Source organism: Hyla sarda, chromosome 9 (assembly GCF_029499605.1).
Source record: "Hyla sarda isolate aHylSar1 chromosome 9, aHylSar1.hap1, whole genome shotgun sequence".
In the NCBI taxonomy this organism is placed as follows: domain Eukaryota; kingdom Metazoa; phylum Chordata; class Amphibia; order Anura; family Hylidae; genus Hyla; species Hyla sarda.
In genome coordinates, this window is record NC_079197.1 from 24008460 (window position 1) to 24030889 (window position 22430).

The 22430-nt window shown below is 41.3% G+C and overlaps 1 protein-coding gene across 7 annotated transcripts in view; it reads right to left on the bottom strand.

The window, feature by feature from the left end:
- Positions 1 to 22430, bottom strand: part of GPSM1 (G protein signaling modulator 1) — a 264883-nt gene that overhangs the window by 104910 nt on the left and 137543 nt on the right. The window lies entirely within an intron of this gene.

Sequence of the window (22430 nt, forward strand, 5' to 3'; positions counted from 1 at the left end):
CAGCTCTACAAAGGCCATGTTCTGTAAAGTGCTTTACAGTTTTGTATCCTACATAACAATAGCTATATTCATCAAGAAGCAAAGGGTTCCTCAGTATTTATACAAAGCATAATGGCCACCATCCCTTCAGCGATTAGGACACATCTTGTTTCTGCTAACAGTAATTACTGTCAGGTCTCCTGTGGTCATTAAATCCTGTATCTAAAAGTTCAAAGCCTGTTCACCAGCAATGCTCTTCCTTCAGGATCAAGGCCTCTATGATAAGAATATACCAAGAAACTGAGCGCAGCTTCACACAGACTGTGTTAGAAAGAAAACAATAAAGCTCCAAGGCTGACATGCCCCTAGTGAAATAATAGGGACACAGTAGGTGATAATGAAATAGATTCCATTCCCAAACTGAGCTCATCTGATCTGACTGCAGTGATACCTTCTTGGACGATTTCTATATATTAGAAGGGTCCCCTGATGATAAGCTGATCACAGGTTGTCATGATTCTGGGATCCCCAGTGATCAACTGTATTCTGTAAGGAAACCGATCAGCAAGCATTCAAGCAGCACCCCTGCAGGAGAAACCAGGAATTGCACAGTTCTCTTTGAAATCAGTACAGTGGTCCCTCAAGTTACAATATGAATTGGTTCCAGGGTGACCACAGTATGTTATGTACCATAACTCTATGAAAACCTAGTAATTGATTCTGAAGCCCAAAATGTCATCCAAAAATAAGAAGTGAGGATTAAACAAAAATAAGTAGATAACAAATACAGATAAAGCAAGTCCTTACATATAAAAGTAATAAAGATCTGCTGGGAGCTGTAATCACTGTCTATGTAGAGGACAGGAGCTTCTTCAGGGTCCTGTACACTACACAGTGTCCTAAAAAAGTAACATGGAGCCGCCCTCACCTGGTGTCTAAAGGAGCAGCTAACCCTGGCACAGGTAAAGATTACAGAACATGTAATACCTCCCTGTACTGTAGGGGGCGCAACCAGACAGCCAGTCAGTGCATACACTTCAGTAATACAGGAGTTTTATCAGTAAAATGCCCATTCTGATTGGTCAGTCCTTCCACTCATTGACATGTTTCGTAGATCTGGACTCTCCATAGCACTGTATGATGAGTATGGTTTGAAGTTACGATGGCCCAGGACAGACCATTGCATGTGGAAAATATGTTGAAAATATAAGTTGAGGGACTACTGTATTCTGTCAATGCAAACAAGCAAGTGCAAGGTCCTCCAGAGTGAGCAATGTTCTTAAAGGGGTACTGCGGTGCTTAGACATCTTATACCCTATCCAAAGGATAGGGGATAAGATGCCTGATCGTGGGAGTCCCGCCGCTGGGGACCCACGGGATCTTGCACGCGGCACCCCAGCGATCAGGCATCTTATCCCCTATCCTTTGGATAGGGGATAAGATGTCTAAGCACCGGAGAACCCCTTTAAACACCACTCTCAGTTCTGGCTAATAAATTAGAGTTACATTTTTAACTTTCATTTTGGATTTTGCTTTTGAGCCCAGATCACTTGGTGCAGAGGCGTAACTTGTAGCTTCTGGGCCCCAATGCAAAATCTGCAACAGGGCCCCTCTGCCATTTATAATACTGGTCTCTTATGGGGCAGATGTGCCTTGGGCCCCCTCTTAGGCTCTAGGGCCCCGATGCGACTCCTACCTCTGCACCCCCTATAGTCACTCTCCTGCCCTGGTGGGTGATGTTTTGTATATCCATTACATGGCATTACCATACTAACAGTTCTGCCCCCAATGAATTCCCCAATGTCATATATGGGATCCAGACCATGTTTTGAATGTATTATGTTTGTGCAGTAGCTCTAGTTCATGCACTAAGTCAATTCAGTAAAGCCCATGCACATGCGATAAAGTCCTGGCTGGAAAATTATTTTTTTTTTGCTTTTTTTTTTATTACTTATCGCCGAAACTACAGTGACTTTCCATTACACAGCCTGATTTAGTCCTACATAAAATGTTCCTGCCACTAAAGACTCAAAAATGATGAAATGGTGATCAAAAAATAAAATGTCTCAGAATGGCGAGATATATTGTCATGAACAAGCTCCAAGAAGGTTTTCCATTTACCTTTTGTTCTAGATCAGTGTTCCCTAACAAAGACACCTCCAGCTGTTGCAAAACTACAACTCCCAGCATGCCTGGACAGCCAACGACTGTCCAGCCATGCTAGGAGTTGTACTTTTGCAACAGCTGTAGGTACCCTGGTTTGGAAACACTGTTTAATAGTTCATTACAGACTTTGCAGTCAAATGAAATCTTTATCCTTCCAGTACTTATCAGCTGCTGTATGTTCCAGAGTAAGTTGTGTAGTTCTTTCCAGTCTGACCACAGTGCTTTCTGCTGCCACCGTGTAAGCAACTGTCCAGAGAAAATCTCCATAGCAAACTTCTCCTGCTCCAGACAGTTATTGACACAGACAGAGGTGTCAGCAGAGAGAACTGTGGTCAGACTGGAAAGATGTACACAACTTCCTCTAGAGCATACAGCAGCTGATAAGTACTGTAAGGGTTAAGATTATTAAATAGAAGTAATTTACAAATCTGTATAACTTTCTAGCACCAGTTGATTTGCTAACTTTTTTTTTTTTTCCTTTTGGAGTACCCCTTTAACTATTTTGAGACTCTGAAATGTTTGCACTTTTCAGTGCAAACTTTCAGTCAGAAGCCTAAACAGCGAGAGAGAATATATGTATTCCACAAAACATCTCTCTTTAACATCCCATGTATTCTACTTAAAGACACAATGAAAGAATAACAAGTGTCAACAGAAAGTATAATGAAGGCGCTCAGCTTACTGAACGCTGCCTGAATGGATAAGGAGGGAATGTTTTGAAGCAGATGTAATTCCTCAGCCGACTATTGTGAGATCTCGCTGAGTAACTCTCTGCTATAAACCATTCTGCAAATGCTTGGCAGCAGCACATGCTTTCTGTGCTGGATTTTATCCTGATGCCTTTTTAGATCCAGATAATTCCATTGTCTTTTTTTATTGCATACTTTTACTATGCAGAATCTTGTTTGGCAGAAAAAAAAAACATTTAGGCTGGAATCACACATGCAGGTTTTGCAGCAGTTTTTTTCTTTCTTTCTTTTTTTTTTTTACTCAGCTTTTTTGAGCAATAAATCCAGGAGTAGATTAAAAAAAAAAATGGGAGATATAAATGTAGATCTTAGGTTACACACACTGTCCTTCAGTCTATAGCAAACTATTGAAAAGTCTACAACACTGTGTTTTAGTTTTATTGGCGTTTGTGGATTATTATTATAATGGGTATGGTATTTTTTATGCAACTTTTCTCTTAGAACTCATTTACACTACGGAATTTTCATCCAGAGTGACCGCACATTTTTCTCTTGAAAATGCGCGGTCTCAATAGATGGCAATGCATTTCCGGGCAGATTGCACCAAAAAAGTTGAACTTGTTTATACTTTTGGCGCAGTCTGGGGTCCAGAATTTCCGCAGCAGAATGTCCATCGCAGAAATTCCATAGTGTGAATGGTGTAGCAGAATGCCACTGAACACAATGGAAGGCTGCTGCACCATATCTTCCAAGCAGAATTCTGCTCAGAAAAAATGTACTGTGAATGAACCCTAAGGCCAGTTTCACACTACGGGGTGTGCAGTCCTAAGCACCAACTGATTCTGCTGCCCGCACTCAGAATCTCCAGCCGGATGGGAGTCCGTGCACCAGAATTTCCGAGCGGAATTTCAAAATGCAATTACATTTGGAAATTTTGTAATGTGAACCCGGCCTTAGGCTATGCTCACACGCTGGAATGTCTGCCCGAAAATATCTTCATAGACGGCAATGCATTTCCAAGCATATTCTGCAGTAAGAATTGACATGTCACTTCTTTCTGCAGAGTCCGGAATTGTAATTTCTGATTTTCTTGGCAGATGTTTGCAGCAGAATCCCTTAGAAATCATAGGGACTGCAACAGAACTTCTGAGCTGGACTTTTCCTCTGGATTCCGCCTGGAACTTCCGCCGTGTATACATTGCCTTGGGCTTTTATTTATTTTTACAAGCATCTAAAAAACACTAAAATATATATATATATATATATATATATATATATATATATATATATATTGTTTCTGTATGAAGGAGCCATAATACTTGTTCCTGCTAGATCCATTTCTGGCTTTTAAAGGAGTAGTTCAGTATATAAAAAAACATATCCCCTATCCACAGGATAGGGGATAAGTGTCAGATCGCGGGAGGTCCGACTGCTGGGACTCCCCGTGATCTCCTGCCCGCTGCCCCCTCTACCACAGCATGAAGCTGTGGCCAACATGCCCCCTTCATGCATCTCTATGAGATACACAAAAGCCTACAACTGGACACAATACTTAACATGTGGTCTGAACTAATGATTTATACAGAGGTAACACTATGTTCCTATCACAAACCTCTCTTCCTGTCTTGCAACATCTCATGATTTAATCAGCCTTGGCAGCCACTGCCTGACACAGGGCACTAAAGTTGGGCTTACTGTCCACCACTGTCAGAGAAGCAACAGAAACTCAATTAACCACTTGTTACAACCAAGGTCTGAAAAATACTATCTCTGAACACACAACACGCCAGTCAGCTAAGAACAGGAAAAAGAGGTTTCAAATTAGCATGGAATAAACACGACAGCCTACCTGAGTATTGTTACTGACCATGTCCATCTCTTTGTGACCACAGTGGACCCATCTTCTGATGACTACTTCCAGCAGGATGATGCACCATGTCACAAAGCTCACATCATCTCATACATGAGATCATTTCATCATGTATGTGCAGCTGACAAATCTGCAGCAACTGTGTGATGTCATCATGTCCATATGGAGGAACTGTGTGATGTCATAATGTCCATATGGAGGAACTGTGTGATGTCATCATGTCCATATGAAGAAACTGTGTTATGTCATCATGTCCATATGAAGAAACTGTGTGATGTCATCATGTCCATATGGGGGAACTGTGTGATGTCATCATGTCCATATGAAGAAACTGTGTTATGTCATCATGTCCATATGAAGAAACTGTGTGATGTCATCATGTCCATATGGGGGGAACTGTGTGATGTCATCATGTACATATGAAGAAACTGTGTGATGTCATCATGTCCATATGAAGGAACTGTGTTATGTCATCATGTCCATATGGAGGAACTGTGTTATGTCATTATGTCCATATGGAGGAACTGTAAAATGCCATCATGTCTGTATGGAGAAAAATCTCTGAGGAATGTTTCCAGCACCTTTTAGAAAGTATGCCAACAATAATGAAGACAAAAGGGGGTCCAACCTAGTAATAGTAACCTATTAAAGTAGCCAGTGAGTGTATTTTCCATACAATGCTATCATTCAGGGTCCAAATGGCACCACCTTACACACAATGCCCACATAGTGAAGGCACTAATGTTATGCGCTGTTCCTGGCAGTGGAGTCATTGGAGGGGACTGTAACTATTGTCCAATTTTCTTGCATTTTATGACTGTGAATAAACTATATCTGTTCAGTGTAATAAGGAGGAGGAGCATATTTTACCTTAACAAAACAGAATTGAGATATTCTGCTAAAATAAGTGCAAAGGTCAATAATTCTTATTTGGATAGAACAGACTATAAAAATGCACCCAAATAGTTGTTCTCCTTTAAACTGTTTCCACAAATCAACTATATGGGTTTTAGCGAAGTGATTTAGCACACCGCATTTGCCTTCCCAGACGCCTGTTGTGGAAGGCAAATCAATTCTCATGAAATAATTAGCGTACTGTCACTTTAATTGCATTTACTTAATGAAACCTGGGTTCAAAGTTACAGTAAGAAATCCATTTAACAACCTGGAGAAGGCGGCGGGACTAGTTCATGGATAAGCTGTTTCAGCTCGATATTTCTTGTGTACCATAAATTTATATGAAAAAAAGGCTATTGTTAAGACAAATAAGGGTGCTGGAGAGTTAATGCCGCAGCCGCATATCACTGATCACATTATAACTCATTATTTTCTGACCATAAGAGCGGCACATAACAAATTAATAACCTATACGGTGACATTACGGTGCTGGTAAAGGGCTCCTGGTGGCGGTGAACCCAATTAAAACTCCAGTGAATGAATCAGTGTAAGCGTATTAGCCCTGGGCAGATTACATGAGTGCTTTATATCAGCTCTGGGGAACATTTGTAATACTGTCATGGATTTAGCAAATACCCATGAACAGAAAGGTCTGATCAGATGGCAACAGAAAAACAGATACCTGCACTAAATGTGGATGTAAAGAAAGGACGAAGTAGTAAAGCTGTTATGAAGGAAAATGAATCTAGTACCGTAAATAACAGGTTGGGACCTGATGGTGGTTCTGTGGTTAGCATGGGTGCCTTACACAACTGGTGTACTAGGTTTGTATCTGTTCTGTCCACCTTGTCTGTGAAGGTTTCCTCAGGAGAAGATAAAACTAAGCACCCAGCGTCACGCATACAGAACAGGTGCTTGTCCCCTTTAATGGCCTCACAAACACAACTGGACCTCATGGGCCATATGGGCTGAGGCCTATAATAAGGCCTGGGCCCATGAAAAGGTCTTCCAGTCCTATAATTGGCCAATTCAACCTTGCCAGCAAAGCACCAGAAATGAAAAGATAGACTAAAGATGTGTTCACATTTCAGAGCGGAATTTCACTCTAAAATTACGCACAGAAATGACGGTACAGCAGCCTCCCAGTGTTTTCAATGGGACTCTGCCACACCTTTTACACTGTTAAATTCCAGACTGCAGACCGGACGAAAGAATGAACATGTTTATTCTTTCTGTGTTTATTCGTGTGGACCACGTTGCCGTCACAGATAGATTTCAGTGGCGGCCACTGCACTAGGAATATCTCCGGGCGTATATTTCATAGTTTTGTAGACTAAGTAGTTTTCTATGAGATTGTCCCCAGAGAGATAATGCAATAGATCATCAGGCACTGATAAAAATAGTGACAATCTTGCAGCTCACTCTTATTCACTTCAATGGGACTGAGCTACAGACAGCAGGAATGCCAAGTACAGCAACAGCAAAATGTACAGAACTGTGCCCTGTAAAGAAAGTAAGGGCTGCACTGCTCACCAAAGTGCCACAGCCCCTTGAATCAGTTAAATTGGACCCATGCTGATCTGATCTTTGGCCTACCTGGAGGATAGTGCATTAAAGGCGTATAAGAGCACTGCAGAGAAAAATAATATAGTAGAGGTTCCCTAAAAAAAATGTAACTATACTTACCTACCTCTGGTCCCTCGCTTGTCCTGCTGCAGCTCCAGTTTTTCTTCCTTTGGCCCACTATGCTCGGCTGGCCCCAAGATGAGTGATGGAGCAAGACATGCCCACTTAGCCAATTCCTGGCCGCAGTGGTGTCCTGTCTAGTGACCGGAAGTTAAAGAACTGGAGCTGCAGTAGGACCAAAGGTAGGTAAGTATTTTTTTCTATAGTGCCAGATTATCCCTATCCCTTTAATATATAAGTCCTGAAAAAGCCTTTATATGTATCCAGAATGAGTACTTTTGAAGTGGGGCTATTTATAAGACTTCTTACTAGCAGACACTGCTGTATGTATTAAAGAGCCCATGAAAGCACAGGTTGTTCTACCTTTCATTATTGTATAGGAGGCAGGCAGTTAAATGGACAACTCATAAAGCAAGCAAACTTCCACAGAAAAATGTACCTCTCAGGAACCTGGGAAAGCTGTATGCCAACTCCAATGTGAACTGTCCAAGCGTTGCAGCGCTGCTCTCAGAGAGAATGGGAGCTTTGCACAAACCCATGCTAAAAGAAATGACATACCACTTCTTTCCTGCACGTTGCTCATCTTATATTGAAGACAAAGGGAACAGGGTTGTCAAAAGGGAAACCACACAATTTTTTATATGGAAATGAGGGATTTTATTGTACCAAAAATGTGGTTATAATCTGTGTGGACATGCCCTAAGACAGGACATATTGCTTGTCACTCAGTTTCTCTCACAACTTGACAGAAAAGGACAAATCGCAAAGAGGTGATTTGTCAAGGTTAATGCTGGCGTTTCAGTAGATTATAAGGGGTTAATTCTCATCTCATGTTGATAAGTCTCCACTTACAGCAATATTTGAATTTTATGGTGGGTTTTGTATATTAAGAAATATCTTCCCTTTTTGCTGCTTCACACCAGAATTATCACTTAATTTTCTGATCATAATTTGCAAAGAAAAAAAATCCTCACACCTTACATATCTCCGCTCCAAAGCATCTCCAGAGAAGCAGCATCTCACTTAACTTATTCTGCTGCGCCTCTCCTAGACCACTCCAGGGCAATTGTCATTCTGCCTTACACACGCCAATAATTGGCCAAATGGGCATTTGTAGCAACATTTGATGGAAAAGGGCCAGTGATGAACCGAAAAATAAGAAAACGGTAATTCAGACCGGCCTGCAAATGATTTCTGTGAAGGATCATTAAACGACTGTCGATCTGTTCATCCCATGTTAAAGGGCCTTTACATACTAGTCCATGGGAAAGCGGCCATCCAAAAAAACTGATTTCCCATAGGCTTTTATAGAGCACATTATTACATAAAATATACAACCATTTTTATACTCATTTTATTGCATATTTCTTGTGATTTTACGATGTGTTAACTCAGCCTTGAAGAAGAAAAGTCAGAGCTCTCCTCCTCACTTTGGCTGATGGGTAATTAGCTTGAAGCTGTATAATTTTTTTTTTTTTTTTTTCTACAAATGAAAAGCCAGCTTGACCTTCATGGTAACAATTAAAAGCTACTGTCAGAAAACTACGTCTTGTATTTTTCAATTACAGTCAGCGATCTATTCATCCACATCTTTTAATGCGAGAAGAAAAAACAAAAACATGTCATCAATTCAACTGTTCTAAGAAAAATCATAGCAACTATAGAAATGAGAAAATACCACTCGAGAGGCTGCGTACTAAAGACGACACACAGCGTTTAACATGCTGCATAGTCAGATTTATGCAAACAGCAGACCATATTGATAGTTCAATAATTTTATAGTAAAGCAAAAAACAAAAATAATGTTGAAACATGGAACTAGTCCACACAGCATGGCTGCAACTGGCTCAAATGTGGCGTTGTGGGCAACCAGACAATGCTACATGGCACAGTCATGTTCTTTCGACTCATTACATTTGAGCACCATTACCCCATTCTGAAGAACAGCAGGCAAGCCTTGTCCATACACTGTGCTGCTCAATGATGGATCCCATCACTAATTGCTAGGGACAATTTTATATTATATTCACAAGTGGATAACAAGGTTTGCAGAAATGTATGTGCTTACCACTAAAACAATGGACCACTGCAGTTATTGAGCCAAACACAGAGGTGTATTTAAGAATAAAGGGAAATATAACGGAAGGATTTATACTTCTCCTTCCTCATGGATCCACTTCTGGCTTTGGCTCAAAAACTGCTGTGGCAGATATCCCCAAAAAATGGCTGACATGGCTGAAACTGTGCGGTATGTCCCCCCGGAAAACATGAGCGGACATTCCACACATTTGCTTGATTCCGCAACACTAGGACCACTCGAACATGAGCTGTCTTCACTGAACAGGTTCCAGGTTTCTGTGGATGCCGGAATTGGGATTTCGGCAGCAGAAATTCTACTGTGTGCAGCAGAATACCGCAGCGGAAATTCCAAGTGGAATATGTGAACATGGCCTAAAAATGCAATTTGTTGGGTTGTTCAGAATTGTTCTAGTAAAGTTTAGCAATTTGCAAAAAAATTTGGCACATGAAAACGTGTTCCACAACTGTATATCTGGGCCCCATTCTGATGATTTTCATTTTTAGACATTTCTGCAACAAATGTGCCATGGATGAATATACTGCTGTTAGCTGATATACCGGTAGTATGTTGATCCACACGTCTAGGGCTCGTCCACACTGATGGCATTCAATCTGTGGGATTTCGCTTGCAACACAGGCCGCCAAAATAATCGGCAGAAGGACAGAGTCTCATAGACAGCAATGCAGTCTGGCAGAATTCCCACCACCACCAAATGGCTACATTGTCATATCCTGTTATCTATGGTGCACTGCAATTCCAAATATGCACTATATTTTGCACATTATTTTGCAGGCCTGGTAACTGGTAAAGGGTTTAAATTGGCATTACCAATACCGGTTTTATTCAATCAACCTTGTCTGAATGCTGGAGGCAGCTGCATACGTCTAACACTTCCTGGGCCGTTTCTAGTCATCTGTATTCATTGGCTCACAGCAAAGACTCAGCTGAGTAAATATCTTTGAACTTAAGAAGAAAATTGCAAAAAAATCTGCCCAGTTTAACCTATTTGTTTTCTTTGGAAACTTCCTGGCTGTGCAGGCCCCATCTGAAAATTTTCCTATGCTACCGCTTACTGAGAGACAAAAATTAAAATATGACCATCGGTTTGTGTAGAGGTGGAGCTGCTTCTTCTATAGGAGTCTAACATCCAGAGCTCATGAATGAGTTTGAGATATCCAAAACCTTCACATGCCATAAGACATTAGAAATTTAAAAAATAGTGTCTGCATCTCATAGGTAGTCTACTCCTTTGAGGACCTGGCTTAGCCTTTCCCAATCATCTAATATGTATGAGTGCCTCCTGACATTTCTTTGACATATGCACCATTATTTTTCTCTTAGGGCACCCCATGTGACCCTTCCCTAAAGGGGTTATCCAGGAATAGAAAAATAGAGCTAATTTCTCCCACAAAAACAGCGCCACATCTGTCCCCAGGTTATGTGTGGTATTACAACTTGGCTCCATTCACCTTAACCTCTTAAGGACGATGGACATAAATACACGTCCTGATGTGCTGGTACATCAGCAGTGGAGGACCGCGATCGCGCTGATGTCCCCCAGTAACCACTCAGATGGCGTGATCAAAACTGATCATGGCATCTGTGGAAGTGTGGCCAAGCCAAAATGGTGGACGGAGGTCCCCTCACCTGCCTCTGCTGCTCTTCCGAGGTCTTCTGCTCTGATCTGCCTTCCAGCAGACCAGAGCAGAAGATTGACGATAATAATGATTGAACTGAACAGTATTAGCAATCTATTGATTGCTATAGATAAAAAAAAAAATGTAAACTTATTTCACTCCTTTTCCCCATTTTATTTTATTTTTTATGTAAATTTTTATTATAAGCTTTCAGAACAAACAAACAATATGGAAGGAATCAATATCCCCCACAGCAATAATCAGCAATAGACAAGTTTCAGTAACAAAACGGCACAGTAGATCCATTCCCTAACCAGCATATAAATAGCAGTCAAAACTGAAATAACTGATACTGATCCAGAGTGTGTGTGTGTGTGTGTGGGGGGGGGGGGGGGGTTTGAAGACATATACAGGAAAACAAACAACACAAAAAGGGGAGGGACAAGAAGGGGTAAGAGTCTAAAGGAGGGAAAAAGGGAAGGAAGATAAGAAGAAGAAAAAAAGGGGGGGGGAGTCGATCATACTGAGGGGTGGAGAAGGAGTCTCAAGGGGGTTGTCTATCAGTAAATCTATCCCAGGGATCCCATATAGAGAGAAACATGGGGACAGCATTATTCAATGAGGCAGTGAGAGATTCGAGAGAGTGAATCTCCCGCACTCTGGCCACTAACTCATCTTCGGACAGGGGGTGAAAATTGCTGCTTTTTGGTCACATCATATTCACACAAAAATTTACAAAAAGCGATCAAACACTCACATATACACAAAGTGATATTTAAAAAAAAAACTACAGGTCATGGAGCAAAAAAACAAGCCTTTGCACATCATTGTATACGGAACAATTAGAAAATTATAGGTGGTCAAAGTAGGGCGATTTTAAACATCCTGAAAAGTGTGAGATTTTAAAAAGCAGTACTTAGTAAATTCTATTAGTAATAATAGAAAAAGTATGCAATCATGGGTATCATTTTAATCGTAATGACCCACAGAATAAAGATAACATGTCATTGTTACCACAAAGTATACAGTGTGAAAATGAAAGCCTCCAAAATTTGCGACATTTCGGTTTTCATTTAAATTTCTATCATACAGTCATCCACCACGCCGATCAGAAATTGACTGCATACCCTTGCAATTTTTGTGTAGTTTTAAAAGACCCATTTGACTCCCCGTCCAAGCTAAGAATAAAGTAATGTTAAAATGAATAGTATGAAAGTTAATATCCTAATTATAAGAATAACTTTAGTCTGGTTGATACGACGCACACTACCCCCACTACCACCACCGCTAAGCCTACTACACTTATCTGGATGCAGCTACATGGCAACACATTGTGTGTGGCTGAAGCCTTCTTGATAAAACTAATTAAAGAAAGTATTAAGATGATGACTAATTCCCTTTATCTTATCCGGCTTGCTTTATTGGACGGACATCACAGACTGTTTACTTTTTGCCGGGTTTGCTGGCAAGATGAGGTCATTTGGAGAGGTCTGGCCGGGAGCTGCAGCAGAAGTATTCTCGTATGTTAAGAGCCTCTCTCCTCTCTATTACAAACAAGTGGCTTAGAGGGAAAAAAATATTAAGTGGAGCAAATTTAGTCTTGGTGCAACCACTGACCGATTATATAGACTATTTCTGTCCTGCATATGAAGTACAATTATAAGAAGGAGAACAAATACATAACCATTAAGTTGTTCACGGCCAGGTGATCGCAGCCAGAAAGTGACTGTGAAATGAAGATAAAGAGGATTAATTCACCGCTAAACGTTGTCTGCTCTGGAAGAAGACTGAGATAAAAGTCTAAAGCAGCAAAACAACTGCTACAAATAAGGATGCCAAAAGACCCAACCTATGTTTGTTTGTTTTTTGGGAAAAGACCTCCATGATGCAATTTTTCTGTATATTAGTATAGGTGTTTTTTTATTTGCCATTTTATCCCTTGCATTTTCTCATGTGGTTCTTTCATTCTATTAAAGAATAGAAAAAAACACCAGAAAAAATGCCAATATACATTCACACATGGTTTTGTTTTTTACTTATAGATAAAAAAAAAAAAATACCACAATTTGTTTAACAAAAATCCACATGCAGAGGGCCAAATATTTTCTTACTGACTGCCGGCTAACATCTGGTTGCAGCGTTTTTGCACCCCCCCCCCCCCCCCCCCCCCCAAAAAAAAAAAAATTCTGTGCGGCGAGTACAGATTTCTGGGGGACACTTTTCTACAAATATGCTGCTTGTCCTGCTTGTCCTCAGTGTTAAGAGCAGTTTGTCCTCTGTGTACAGAGCCCCGCTTGTCCTCAGGGTACAGAGCCCTGCCTTGTCCTCGGTGTACAGAGCCCTGCTTGTCTTTAGTGCACAGAGCCATGCTTGTCCCCAGTGTACAGAGCCCTGCTTGTCCGCAGTGCACAAAGCCCTGCTTGTCCCCACTGCACAGAGCCCTGCTTGTCTCCAGTGTAGAGCTCTGCTTGTCCTCAGTGCACAGAGCCTTGCTTGTCCTCAGTGTACAGAGACCTGCTTGTTCTCAGTGTACAGAGCCCCGGTTGTCCCCAGTGTAAAGAGCCCTGCTTGTCCTCAGTGCACAGAGCCCCGCTTGTCCTCAGTGCTAAGAGCAGTTCGTCCTCTGTGTACAGAGACCTGCTTGTCCTCAGTGTACAGAGCCCTGCTTGTCCTCAGTGCACAGAGTCCTGCTTGTCCACCAACACTTCATGTATTTGGTCTCCTCACAGAGACACACAGACAATAGTTGTAGGGACAAAAATATATATATTTTTTAATGTATATTACATATAATTACATTATCTACATTATATAAAAAGTTTTTGTTAAGGACAGGTACACTTTAAGCTATGGTACAATGTCTTCTGTGTTAATGTTAAACCACAATTCCAAACTAAAAGAAAACTTGGCTTTGGGGCACATATCTTCCACATTCTACAAACGTTTGGGGTCCACCAGCTTAGAACATGAGAAACTCATCTACTTTTACAGTGAATTTCAGAAAGAAAGCTGTCAGTAAAACAGCTTCTTATTCTCAGCAGTGAACATTATCCTCTAAGATTATGGTTCAGATTTATCAATCTGCTTGAAATCAAAACTGTCCAGTCTTGCCCATGACAGCTTAGCTTTTATATCTTAACAAGCTTTGGCTGGGTTAATACATAGTACTTGGTCAGTATTTTCAGCCACAACCAGGAGTAGTTCCATTATAGTTTTTCTCTGTGTATTAGTTCCAATCCTTGTTTTGGCTACAAATAGGGGGAGATTTATAAAAACCTGTTCGGAGGAAAAGTTGATGACCAAAACATGTTATTAACGTTATAACTATTGACTCTGCATTTATATTTAAAAAAAACGCTTTGCAAAACTGTGGTAATCTGCAGCACACAACACGTTTATCAGTAGTCTGGATTTACGTTAATCTACTGAAAAGCTTGAATTCAGCGCCTACTGCTTAAAATGAAATTGTACTGCCAGCCGGCAATCGGGCACATCGTAAAGCAACAATAAGTTAAGAGCACAACATTGCCCAGCATGCTCTGCGAGGTTTACAATAGTAAGCATGGAAGAGCATAGAGAGCTTTATTAAAGAGTATGGAAAGCATTTGTGTCTGTTCACACATGTTCTGAAAATCCACAGTGGATTAATTTAGCATAATCTCATTCATGTGCAATAAAAAAAATGTTCTTGAAGAGTTCCTAATACATGTCCTAATGTCATAGTGGTTAAATATGAAGTAGAAGGCTGCCTGCTATCATCAATACCGGAATAGTAGGATATAAATACCTTCATAGATCAAGCCAAAATGCCAGATAAAAATGCACTTAGCTCTCGGACTCTTATCAGGCACTGTTTGTATTGTAATACTCAAAATGCCTTGAAACTAACTTTATCAGAATCCCATGTCCTTGGAGCCTGGTGAACCATGTTCCCCGAAACACAGAACAATGACCAACTCATTCTACAAGTCCACAGCGTGGAGGTTCATCCTTGTCCTCAGGATCCCTCTGCATTGTTATCAAGGCCAGTAACACTGATACTCCTGTGCAAAGTAAATACCTCTGTAAATGCCTACACAAGACACAGGGTATTGGACCTATTTTATCTTGTATCAGTCAGATTTTGGATAATATTCTTCTAGCATGGCACTTGTCAGAACAAAGGAAACAGGGATTGGCGGCTATTTTTGTTTTATTGATGAGGTGCAAATCATTATTATAGGCAATGGTGCACCCCTTGTAATGTAACATCAGAAAAGCATAACTTAATATTTGGAACAGAAACCTTTGTTTGCAATTACAGAGATCTAACATTTCCTGTAGTTCTTGACCAGGTTTGCACATACTGCAGCAGGGATTTAGGCCCACTCCTCCATACAGATCTTCTCCAGTTCCTTCAGGTTTTGGGGCTGTCACTGGGCAATACGGAATTTAAGCTCCCTCTAAAGATTTTCTATTAGGTTCAGGTCTGGAGATTGGCTAGGCTTCTCCAGGACCTTGAGATGCTTCTTACTGAGCCACTCCTTAGTTACCCTGGCTGTGTGTTTCGGGTTGTTTTCATGCTGAAAGACCCACCCACGACCCATCTTCAATGCTCTTACAGAGGGAAGGAGGTTGTTGACCAAGATCTTGTGATACCTAGCCTCATCCATTCTCCCATCAATACCGTGCAGTCGTCCTGTCCTCTTTGCAGAAAAGCAGCCCCAAAGAATGATGTTTCCACCTCCATGCTTCACGGTTGGGATGGTGTTCTTGGGGTTGTACTCATCCTTCTTCCTCCAAACAGGGCGAGTGGAGTTTAGACCAAAAAGCTCTATTTTTTGTCTCATCAGACCACATGAACTTCTCCCATTCCTCCTCTGGATCCTGCTGTGTAGTTCTGGGCTGAACCCTTCACCTTCCTCATGATCATTAATGCCCCACAAGGTGAGATTGCATGGAGCCCCAGACTGATAGAGATTGACCATCATCTTGAACTTCTTCCATTTTCTAATAATTGCAGCAACAGTTGTTGCCTTCTCACCAAGCTGCTTGCCTATTGTCCTGTAGCCCATCCGAGCCATGTGCAGGTTTACAATTTTATCCCTGATCTCCTTAGACAGCTCTCTGGTCTTGGCCATTGTGGAGAGGATGGAGTCTGTTTGATTGAGTATGTAGACAGGTTTTTTTTTTACAGGTAAGGATTTCAAACAGGTGCTGTTATTACAGGTAATGAGTTGAGAACAGGAGGGCTTCTTACAGTAAAAATAACAGGTCTGTGGAAGCCGGAATTCTTACTGGTTGGTAGGTGATCAAATGCGTATTTGTCATGCAATAAAATGCAAATACATTTTTTTAAAATAATATAATGTGATTTTCTGGATTTTTGATAGATTCCGTCTTTCACCTATGATAAAAATTACAGACCTCTACATGCTTTGTAAGTAGAAAAACCTGCAAAATCTTCAGTGTGTCAAATACTTATTCTCCCTACTATAGGTTCTTGCGTTTAGATGATCACTTATACTTGCACCTCCAGTGAGCAAATAGATTTTGCCAGATGAAGCTGCTGCAGGGAAATGCAACCACCCCTAGAAGAAGCCATAGTAAAACACGTGTTGAGGCTGGCGTTTGTTGTCTATATGGATTTATTTATTTTTACATAGTTTTTTTCAGCTTGGTCTACCTTATATGCTTTCCATTTAACATGTAGAGCTTTCAAACAGAATATTTATACTACCACTACAGGGAATGTGCAGTATATGTATTGTTGGTTTACCTTGTTATGTAAAAGACATTTCTATACTTTGAATATCCATACATCCATGTAGTCCACATCTACCTATCTGTTCTTCCAGGGTCTAGTACCCAACTTTTTTACAATTTCATTATGCATTATCACTGCTATATCAGCTTTGTATGAAATTCTGAATAGCCTCTTATTTTTGCAGGGCATATATGGTGGATATTCAAGAAAAAAATTTGAGTTCACCAGAATGGGTGTCACTCTCATACATCAGGTCTCCACTTCCGCTTATAGAGTGGGGGTTCTGAGTGTGGAACCTCCTTTTCTATGACATCCCTATGCCCTAGTAGGGCACATGAAGCAACCCTTTCAATGTTTCCACTATCTCCCCTTGACAGCACAGTTAGGCTAAAGTTGTTCATACACATAGCTGAAGGCCATACACTTGTTTGGCTGACAGCTATGTCTCCAGACCCCTCTAAAAACAATACACATATATTCTCAGTGAGGAGAGACTCATCTAGCAGTGGACTATCTCCTTGAGAACAAAAGGATTGAATAGTTTAAATCCAATACACTGGTTCCTTCTATTCCACCATGAGAGCATATGTCAAAAGGCCTCCATACACATTAGGTGATAGGCCAGTCCTTCTGGACAATAATGGGGACACTACTGACAGCACTCAGACTGGCCATCGTCTATATTGTTGCTTTAAGTGAATAAGCAACAGATTTCGGCATGTGTCCATCAGGGAGAAAAAGAGCATGCGGCTGCCCATGATTGAAAACTGCACAGGTATGTGCACTTCTAAGTGTATGCTCCTGAACCACCCCCTCATGCTCCATATATATATACACTTTTGAAAAAAAGCAGCAGTGTAAATGTGTGTGTACTATAACTGTGTGTGTATTATATTATGTAATGACAGGATTGTTAAACATATCTTTAGTAAATGTGATAAAAAAAACTAAACAAAAAAAAAAGAGATGTTAACACTATTATAATATCATCAGTAAGGTGATTAAAAATTTAAAACTGTAATGTTTCTTGCAAGAAAAATAATAATAATAATAATCTTCAGCCTAGCACACACGTAATAGTGTGATGTTATCTAAATACTGATCTGCGGAACAAGACTAATGTTCTGCTGTTCTAGGTCCACTGAAGATAAAAGATGAGCACTGCTATTTTGGTGAATTCACATCTGCCATTCTGTTACCACCTACACTTATCCTGCTCCTGTTTGCACTGGGAGGATATTGTCCTATAAGTTTCCAATCTCCAAGAGAGAAGTTGGACAAGAGCCTCTCTGTGTTGCATTATCTATCTGTCTGATCTATTGAGGGACTGCTGTCATGTTAGTGCTGTTTACCACGTTGGCAAGACTTTCCTGGAAGCAGATTTTCGAGTGTCATGTCACTACTTGAAGGAGTACTCAGGGATACAAAAACTGATAAGTTTCAGATCGCGGGAGGATCCGACCACTGGGACCCTCCGCGATCTCCCATACAGGGCCCTGGTTCTCCTCCTGAATGGGGCATGTTCTATTGCGGAGCCGGAGATTGCCGAGTGCAGCGCTTCGGATCTCCCATTCAGGAGGAGAGTCGGGGCCCCATACGGGAGATCACGGGGGCCCAGAGGTCGGACCCACTGCAATCTGACACTTAGGTTTTGTATCCCTGAGTACCACTTTAAGAACCAGATGGCCTATATACCTGCACCTACATCCGAAGTAGACATTAGATGTATTAGCGATAAAAGCACCTAAAGATTCCTAAATTCAGCAAAGCCATTATAAAGGCATTCATTAAAGGGATAGTGACCAAATCTCGTTTTTTTTCTGACCACAATTTTGTAACCTACAAACCGTTATTCAAGCATCTTTTTTAATTAGATTTTAGTAAAGTTTCTTCAAAAAATCCTAGTGTTCAGAGGGCTCATTCCTGTACTTTGTATTTGGGAATAGCTTCACTGATAAAAAATATATGTGGGTTTAACAGAAAAACATTGGAGTAGCCAACCACTCTGCCACCTGACATATACATGAGGACTACTATGCCCAGCACAACCCTCTACGCTTAGCATAGCTACCACACATAAAATAGTTGGCAGCTCTGTTGGGAAAAGGAAATGCGTCATTGAGTCCAGTCCCCATAGTGTTATACATGGTTCAAAGATGTACCAGGAGTTCAGGAGCTCTCACCATTTTCCCATATCGCTCTTTATCCAATTTTCAGCATGCTTTCACAGAGCAGCCAACTATCTTTGTTCTTCTTTGTCCGTCATGCTCATCTATTCCATAATGATTTGTGAATTAGAAATAGTCTTACAAGGTCACAAAACAATTAAAGCGATATCATTCAGTTCTGCGCTGGTAGAGAAATAAGGTTATTGATCAAGGACACAGCTAATATCGGCCCGACACAGTGCTACTTAACACATACCCCCACGACCCTTGTCTCCAGAAAGACAAGGGTTAATTCCAATCTTTTCACTGTTTATTGAGCACTGAGCAACTGGAAAGCATCTGTATGAAGCACAGTAATTTTCCATTGTCACGGGTTTACTTTGTTTCAGTATGCAGTGCCTCTGATTATACAGCGCGCAGACAGCTTGTAGTTTTGCAAATTAAGCTTTCTTCAATCCTTCCACCGCCCCTTCCCAGCCTCTGATTTGTCTTATTCATTCCATGTCAGCGCTCATCCACACTCGCTTCCTTCGTCTTCTATTCCTGTCTTGTAAATGTTTATTTTCTGACAAACTGTTTTCTCTATCAGTATGACACTTGTGGCCTTTCTGCCTCGTTGGAAAGACTTTGCTTTTTCTATGTTGTACATGAACATTAACCTGATGAGTGAAACACTTATTGCATGCTGTGCTTACACTACTTGTATGTTCATAATATTTTGACATGATCTACTACTAACTTGCCTTCCATGAACAACTGCATAACATCCACCTAGTGGATGAAATATCAAGAAAAGTAGGTTTTTCTAAAACACCTTATACTATGGTAATATTTGGCAAAAATTTCTGCAACAGAGTTTGTACACTTTTTGTTGGTCTAAATAGATGTGGAGGTAGCATTTATGTTTTAAAATATGTTCATTATTTTTTTTTTTTTTTTAAACTTTATTTATAAATTTTCATATAACAAGAACAACAACAAGGTCCTCAATATATGATGTATGAAACAAGGAATGAGAGACCACCAAAACAGTCATAATCATAATACACATACACAAATCAGAGTGAGATACATCGTGCATATACGATTAGCTAATCCACGACCCTAATTGAGGTCGAACATCTGTCCGTCCACTGGGACAGAGTAGCTATGCGGCCATTAGAAGCCCCACACCTCCTCGCTATCAATCCCTCCAACACGAGGTTACTATGCACCTCCGCCAGAATGGCAGGAAGACCCGGCACCCCAGTCGACTTCCACCTCCGAGCAATGTGAGCCCTCACAACTATCAGAATATGATATAGAACGATCATATAATGCGGGGGAACTTGTTCTAGGGACAGAAATAGTAGTGCACTCTCTGGGCCCCATGGGAAGGGGCAGTCCACTAGGTTGTCCAACAACTTCTTAATGTCGGCCCAAAGAGGTGCAATTAACGGGCAAGTCCACCACACGTGTAGTAAGGTACCACTTTCTCGGTTACATCGCCAACATACTGGGGAGGTGGTAGGGTATATCTTAGCCAGACGGACCGGCGTGTAGTACCATCGGTATAAGAGCTTCCTAGAAGCTTCGAAATGATTAACACATTTAGAATATTTTTTGTGCAAGTCAAAGACAAAGCTCCACTGCTCAGTCGTGAATCTGCGTGCCAGGTCCTCCTCCCATCTGGACTTAAACGTACTGTCCGCCTCCCCCTCCTCCTCAGTCAAAGCTACATAAGCAAGGGAGATACCCCTAGTAGAGGAGTCCCTGCTCAGAAAATGATGTTCATACGTAGTGCGAGGCCGGGAGCTATCCCAAGTGAGGGATCTCAAAAAATGTCTAAGCCTCAAATATTTGTAAAAGTCTTTCTGCGATATAGAAAATATGCGTACAATATCAGTGAAAGGCATTAACCCATCAGCATCGCTAATCAATGCCACCGTGAGGATGCCCGCATCTATCCAGGGCTTAAAATCTATATCTAGAATATAGTCTCCTATAGCAGCTAAAGGGATATCCTTCACTCTAGGTGGACAAATACTTTTAATTCGCGCCACCTTACTCCACAACCTGATAGCAGCCGCAATAGTAGAGAAAGGAGAAGAGGGAGCAAAGGTAGGGTTAAAGCGCAATGCCCAGAGAAAGTTATTAAAATTAGAGACATTGAGGACAGCAGCTTCAATATCTACCCACAGGGGGGGAGCGTCTTGCCACCACCATTTTTTAAGCTGATCGAGTAGAACAGCGTGATAGTACATTTTAAGGTTCGGCACCCCCATACCTCCCTCATGTACAGGGCGATACAGTATATTCGCACCAACCCTAGGATGCTTACCATCCCAAATAAATCGTAAGAGCATTCTCTGTAGTTGTGAAATGAAGGAGGCAGGTACTATCATCGGCAGGCATCTAAAAAAATATAAAATTTTAGGGAGCAGCATCATCTTAGCAGTGGCAACACGTCCCGCCCAAGAGACAGGGAGCTTAGAGAAGTGATCAATTTCTTTAGTAAGTAGGGACCTCATAACAGTAAAATTAGAAGCAATTGTCTTATCAGGTAACGCAGTAAGGACTATTCCTAGGTAAGGAATTTGGTCAGTGACCCATTGGAAGGGATATTTAGCTTGTAGCACTCGCTGTTGCTCAGTGGGTATCTGCAATGGTAAGATACACGACTTTGTGGGGTTAATCTTATAAAAGCTAACTCGACTAAAGGCATCAATAATATCCATAACTGGGCCTAAAGAGCTCAGGGGGTTGGAGAGACTAATGATGACATCGTCGGCGAACAAGCCAATCCTGTGGTCTACTTTACCTATTTGAATGCCCGCAATGTTTGGGGAGTCCCTGATGGATTGAGAAAGCGGCTCCATAACTAAGGTAAATATAAGGGGGGATAGCGGGCACCCCTGTCTAGTCCCATTGCTAAGTGAGAAACTATTAGAAAGGGTACCCATCGTGTAAATTCTAGCAGATGGGAGCGTATATAGTGCCATAATGGCGGATTCTAAAGAGAGGGGAAAACCAAACTTACGCAGCACACTCCGCAAATATCCCCAGTGCACTCGATCGAACGCCTTCTCCGCATCAAGGGATAGCAAGAGAGAAGGCGTCCGATCGGAATGCGCTTTTGTGATGATGTCGAGAAAGCGTCTCGTGCCATCCACCGTTTGACGACCCTTGACGAAGCCAACCTGGTCCCTGTGAATCAGGTCCGGCAGAACCCTATTTAACCTGGCAGCAAGAGCCAGAGCATACAATTTAATATCACTATTTAGGAGAGAGATTGGTCTGTAATTTAGGGTAGAGTCCAATGGCTTACCAGGTTTAGGTATGGTAATGACCAGAGCATCCAACATCTCCTTAGGGGGTACACCGTTCTCCTTAATACGGTTAAAGGCTCTGGTCAAAAAAGGAGCTACAGAGGGGCCAAATCGCTTATAAAATTCATTTGTAATACCATCAGGGCCAGGTGACTTCGAGGGCTTGAGGGAACGCACACATTCAAGAATTTCTTCTGTGGAGAA